Raw genomic sequence first — 6,315 nt, 5'->3', positions numbered from 1 at the left:
AAGATGAAAAATAGAAAAATTAGTTAATTGTTGGCAATAATTTATGACTACAGGCTTTAACATTTCAAATGTCTCACTGTCTTTTTTTTCAAAGAATGTCATTGTGAATTCGCAATGACACAATGAAATTCTCAGAAAAATGTGACAGTGAGACATTTGAAATGTCGAAGACTGTATATTTGTTGTTTGAGCTTGTTTCTGTATATCTAAATAACCTGAGACCGTCATGCAGAAGTAACACAATCTAAACGAAAATTACGAATTGCTATGAGATCTTTTAGACAGAGGCTCCGAGCTTTCAGTTTAGACTCACTACTAAAAAATGAAGAAAAATGGTCATGTTTCGGCATATAAATCTGCCAGCCCAAGGCATGAAAAATCATGTCCGGAGCGATAGCGGAGGACTTGACGCAGTCTAACTTCCAAAAAAAGAACGAAGAAAGTTTTTTGAGACGCGGCAATCATGTCCGGAGCGATAGCGGAGGACTTGACGCAGTCTAACTTCCAAAAAAAGAACGAAGAAAATTTTTTGAGACGCGGCAACTATATATAGGCGAGAATTTAAGTTTCTTTCCTTTGGCCTGTATCACCACAAATCCTATTCTATCTTATTCGCGCTTCAAATACGAGCAAAACGAGCTATCACTCGACTATGTAACTTTAAAATTGCCGGAGATACATCGTTTTGAAGTTGGTCATTTTGATAGAAAATGCACCAAATTAACGTTTTCCAAACAATCAAAATCTTTCAACTTACTCTGTATGTTCTATCTGTCTATCTGTCTATCTGTCTATCTGTCTATCTGTCTATCTGTCTATCTGTCTATCTGTCTATCTGTCTATCTGTCTATCTGTCTATCTGTCTATCTGTCTATCTGTCTATCGACGGTCGATCTCGGAAACTAGTCAGCCAATCTCCATGAAATTTTGCAGGAACCTCAGGGTGGGCATAAAAATGAAAATGTGATACGCCACTACCCCAGGAAAAACCAGAATTTTGTTTTATTGGCCTCGAAGTGGTTTCTGAGTGTGGTTTTCGAGGGTCGGGAACGCGTTTTCAGCTGTAGCTCAGCTGTATTGAAACCTGCAGGGGCGTGTGACCCATCAAATGAAAGGTATTCGCCACACGAATCGAACAAAAAAATAATTAGAAAAATTGGTGCAGATTTGGTTGAGCTAGAGTGGTCAGAGTGACCAAATTTTGAGCTACTCGAGCGTAGGATGAAAGGACTAATATTTTTTGGCTTATGAGAGATAGAGATTTACTTTCTTCGGCAAAGTCTCAGAGTTTTACGAGTAGAACACATTGGCATATGTGAAAAATGTCGAAAGTTGGAAATGGGTGGGTCAATTATGTTTTTAGAGGTATTTCTTGAATGGTGGCAGATAGAGAGTTACTTTCTTCGGCAAAGTCTCAGAGTTTTACGAGTAGAAAAGAAGGGCATTTGCGAAAAATGTCGAAAGTTGGAAATGGGTGGGTCAATTGGGGTTTTGGAGATATTTCTTGAATGGTGGCAGATAGAGAATTACTTTCTTCTCAAATTTTCGAATTTCGTCAAATTTTCGATTTTCGTTAAATTTCGTCAAATTTTCGAATTTCGTCAAATTTTTTATTTTCGTCAAATTTTCGATTTTCGTCAAATTTTCGATTTCGTCAAATTTTCAAATTTCGTCAAATTTTCGAATTTCGTCAAATCGAATTTCGTCAAATTTTCGATTTTCGTCAAATTTTCGATTTTCGTCAAATTTTCAAATTTCGTCAAATTTTCGAATTTCGTCAAATCGAATTTCGTCAAATTTTCGAATTTCGTCAAATTTTCAAATTTCGTTAAATTTTAAATTTCGTCAAATTTTCGAATTTCGTCAAATTTTCGAATTTCGTCAAATTTTCGAATTTCGTCGAATTTCGTCAAATTTTCGAATTTCGTCAAATTTTCGAATTTCGTCAAATTTTCGATTTTCGTCAAATTTTCAAATTTCGTCAAATTTTCAAATTTCGTCAAATTTTCGAATTTTGTCAAATTTTCAAATTTCGTCAAATTTTCGAATTTCGTCAAATTTTCAGGGAATAGTCAACATAGCGGTCACTACACAGCTTACATTACAATTCGGAATCAATGACGCCTTCTCAATGATACAAACTTAACGACAAAACGTTGGCCACGTTTGGCTAAAAATGTATATGTTCTCTTCTATGAAAGCGTTTCTACACGTTAAGTTATATAGAATTTAGGTTTTCATATTATTTGCATTTGTAATGTGTGCAACATTTACAACGATTTTAATAAAAATTTGGAATACGACTTCAAATGTTACTCTTACAATGTTCATAAACATATTTCAAGGTTTCATATGAAGTAATGAATAAATTTATAGATGAAACGATATTTATTGATATCTTTTATTTTTGCATAATTAGTCTAAACATTTTTATGCTCAAAATAGCGGCAGAATAAAATCATTTGCATACATAGTCCATAACTTAAAAAATTAACAGTGTCACATCTTCACAAGAAGACGTAATATTGCACCAACTTTTTTACTTCAAAGTAAAATATGGTTTCATTGAGCGGCGTCTTACAACTAATATTGGTATCCTATGGATATAGATCGTTAGTGCGCTAGGTTAGAATGGTCCGGAGCACTGAGTATGAGTATACTAGATGCGGCACTGCACATTACGCATTTTATGCAAAGATTACTGTGTAGAGGTAGACTTTACTATTGCGAATTTTGACAACATGCACATACTTGAAACATTTCAAATCAAAGATGTGCAAAATTAGGCGTAACAAAAAAGACTTTTGAAATTTTTGATATCCTAAAGTGTATAAAAAGAGACAAATGTGGAGCCTTGATTATCAACACTATTTTTGTTCACAATTATGGACCATTTCATCATTGGTACGTATTAGCGTGTTACTAAAAACAACTTTATGCAACTCATCCCTTACCAGTCGGCGCACCGCCGCGCGACTATTTTTAAAACCGGCACACACCTCTAACTTTCGTCAACTTCTGACTTAACTTCTAAAACGACTGATTATCCCGGCAAAAACTCTTTCAGAGCAAAGTTGGACGCAGTCTACAGTCTATATGTGTGATAAACTTCTAAAACAAGTGATATCGTAGAGGTGACGCTGTCAGCGTCGTTACGCAAAATTGAATTTCACAGCCAATTAATTGAAATTAGCTGATCTAGTTTTCCAAACCATTCGCTTGACTTGACTTGACTTGGAGTAACCAAAACGTGCTCCTGTGGAGCGATCCCATGAGAACATTGGACGTGAGGATTTTTGGTTTGATTGTGAGTCAGACCCTAATCCCCCTTTTCGTTCTCCTTGATTACATTCAAAGCACACATTAGTATGTCTCCACTCTCCCCGTTCAACTTTCACCTTTCGAACTTAATGTGTGTTCTGAATGCTATCAGTGTAGGGCACACCACTCTGGTTTACTATTTTCTTATATACCACAGAGTACTTTCTGTGGTAACTAACTCAACCACCGTCGCTCGATCTATGTGGTCGGACTAGCTACTTTATCATCTTTTATCAATTACCTTTTCCCTTTGATTTTACCTTTTCTTATTTTGTCACGCTCTGTACCTTTTTAGTTCTTTCATATTCATTTTGTTTCAAGTGTCCTTCCTTCGTCATCTACTTTATTTTTACGTCCATGGTTCACTTCATTACTTGTATTGTTTTCTGAGTGTGGTAAAAAGGGGAGGATTAGGTTTGACTTTTTACTAGCTTCGTCATCATTTTTCTTTTAAAGTTACTCTTATTTTAGTATTCTTATTCTATTACTGCATTACTCATCATCCTCCTTACACCTCAAGGCGTAAGCATTCATCACACCCGGTACGTTCGCATTACCACTATCAATCAGCATGCCATTCTCACATTTACTTCAAACTAAGATCGTACACTTTTTCTCACACCACGCATTCTACACTTTCTATTCCCATTTTCGTCTTGTCACGTATACCCACAATTCAGTATGTCGACCGTAGACACCGTTATTGCCGAACCAACTTACGAGAGCAGAGGCCAGCTAATCGTTTCTGTCGAGGGGAATATTGGAAGCGGGAAAAGCACGTTCCTCTCCTACTGCTCACAGGATCCAGCGTTCGACGTTTTCAGTGAGCCTGTCGACACTTGGTCTAATGTCGGTGGGACCAACTTGCTCGTACGTGTCACACAGAGCTTTTCTACTTCCTCCTGTACCACTCATCTTTTTTATCTCTTTTACAGGAGCAATTTTACTCGGATCCTGCGAAGTGGGGATTCCCATTTCAAATGGAAGTAATGATTACTTTGCTCGATCGCTATCTGCGAATCTCACCACGTCGTATCAAGCTAGTTGAGCGGTCACTGTTGAGCGCTCGGTAATTACTTTCTAACCTTCAGCCAACATTTCCCGTAACCACAATGTTTATCAAACGTTTCTCTAGTCATTGTTTCCAGCGGTGTATGCTTGCACATGGTCATTTGGATTCCGTTTCATCTGCGATCCTGAACCAATTCCAATGATACTAGTCCGTGATCAGTGGAGAGCAATTCCTCAGATAATAGGTAGCTTTGTTTGTTTCTTTTCATCAGTGTCCTCGTTATCCACTTTTTTTTTTCATGATTTAGTTTATCTGTCTGCTTCTCCAGCTGTTTCATACAGTCGCTTGCTTTTCACGTGCTCGGTCAGAGGAGAGTGGAGTGACCCTTGAGTACTTGTCCGAGCTGGATCAATATCACGACGAATGGTTAAGTGGTCTACAGGCTCGCAACATGGCTGAAGAGGAGGATCTTCCGGTACTATTTTTCTTGTCTGATTTTCCTTACCTTGGTAACGCATCAATGTTATTTCACATTCACAGATCCTTACCATCAATGCTGACCGTCCTTTTAACGAGGTGGTGAAGGACTATGACAGGTCATGCAAAGATTGAAATTCTTGTACGATGCTAGTCAGTCGTATTCATCGCATCTCCTCGCTTGTTTGGGCTCAAGTCAAAACCAGCCATTTCAGTTATTTTACTTCATTTTGTTCTTATATTCATTCGTTAGTTTTGCGTACTTGCGCTCAGTTTCCGTTTGTTTAAATATATCATTCCTCGCCGTACTCTCTTCTTTTATTGTTATTACTGGTAAGGTCTTTTCATCATTGATAATCTAGTTCACTTGGCATTTTTGTCATTTGCTGTGTTCATTTCTATTCGTTGTCAGCCGTACTTTAATGTGCTTTGGATTTTACTTGAACTTTGTTAATTATCATTTCTTCCGTTCATACACAGTTGTACTTCCTAGACTTTCACGCAGTTGTTCGTGGACATACGTTTCTGTCAAGAATGTCTGAGGTATTTACACGTTATCCAGTGATTTCAACTTAGTTCAATTCTATTATCTGTATATTCGTCATAGCATACGTCTCTCGCGTTGGATATCTTAATGATCGAGGACAAGGCCTGTATCATTGAAGTCGTTCCAGGGGATGGCAACTGTTTGTATGGATCAATTGCTCATCAGTTGTTTCATTTAGCTATCGGTAGTGTCATGCATCAAGCCATGGTGCTAGTTCTTCGTGAGATGGTCGTGAAGTATTTGTCAGATAATCGCGATGTTGCCGAGGTCCAGTTCGCCATTACTTCCAGAGTGATGGATGAGTTTTCATTTCTGATGCATTCAAGTCCAGCTGATCGTGTGAATGCATTTCTTGTCACACTCTCACAGGAAGGAACATGGGGTGGACCCGAGTCCTGTTTAGCAATATCCAGAATTTTCAATTGTGACATTATCATTCATCGTGAACGAGGTTTCACCAGTACCGTCGAGGCAGCTTGTGTGCCTCCTGCAATGACCTTACGTCTTATTTATAGTGGTCCTTATGGTTCTTGGAATCATTATAGTAGTTGGCGCTGTTTTGATAGTTTGGAGGCCCGATCCATCGACATCAACTCTCCTGTTCACCTTCCTTTCGATACCGTGCATATCAGCGATGGAATTTGTACTGCAGTTAGGACTCAACCCGATGGTAATTGTTTATTTGCATCGATTGCACATCAACTGTTTCCATGTGTCATTGGATCGCGTCAACACATCGAAAGTACTCTACGCATCCGGGAAATAGCAGTGCAGTATTTGAGCGAGAACCTAGGCGTTCGTCGCATCCAAAACCTATTGGACGATCGTTTAAGAGCTGATTTTGCTGAGCTGGTCCGACCAAACTTAACGGACTCTTTCCTTTTGGTTTTGGAAAGGCTGAGAGCTCCTCGTACCTGGGGGGTACCGAATGTATCACCGCCTTAGCGAACTACTTCAG

General features: G+C 38.4%; 1 long non-coding RNA gene across 1 annotated transcript; it reads left to right on the top strand.

The window, feature by feature from the left end:
• Positions 1 to 3,332: 3,332 nt before the first annotated feature.
• On the top strand, positions 3,333 to 4,507 carry LOC119084506. Its single transcript, XR_005089072.1, has 3 exons — positions 3,333 to 4,191; positions 4,257 to 4,390; positions 4,457 to 4,507. It is a non-coding gene; the product is annotated as an uncharacterized LOC119084506 (long non-coding RNA).
• Positions 4,508 to 6,315: the final 1,808 nt, after the last annotated feature.

This window comes from Bradysia coprophila, unplaced genomic scaffold (assembly GCF_014529535.1).
Source record: "Bradysia coprophila strain Holo2 unplaced genomic scaffold, BU_Bcop_v1 contig_736, whole genome shotgun sequence".
Taxonomy (NCBI): Eukaryota; Metazoa; Arthropoda; class Insecta; order Diptera; family Sciaridae; genus Bradysia; species Bradysia coprophila.
Note: the sequence above shows the minus strand (reverse complement) of the source record. Positions and strands in the feature narration are given on the sequence as shown.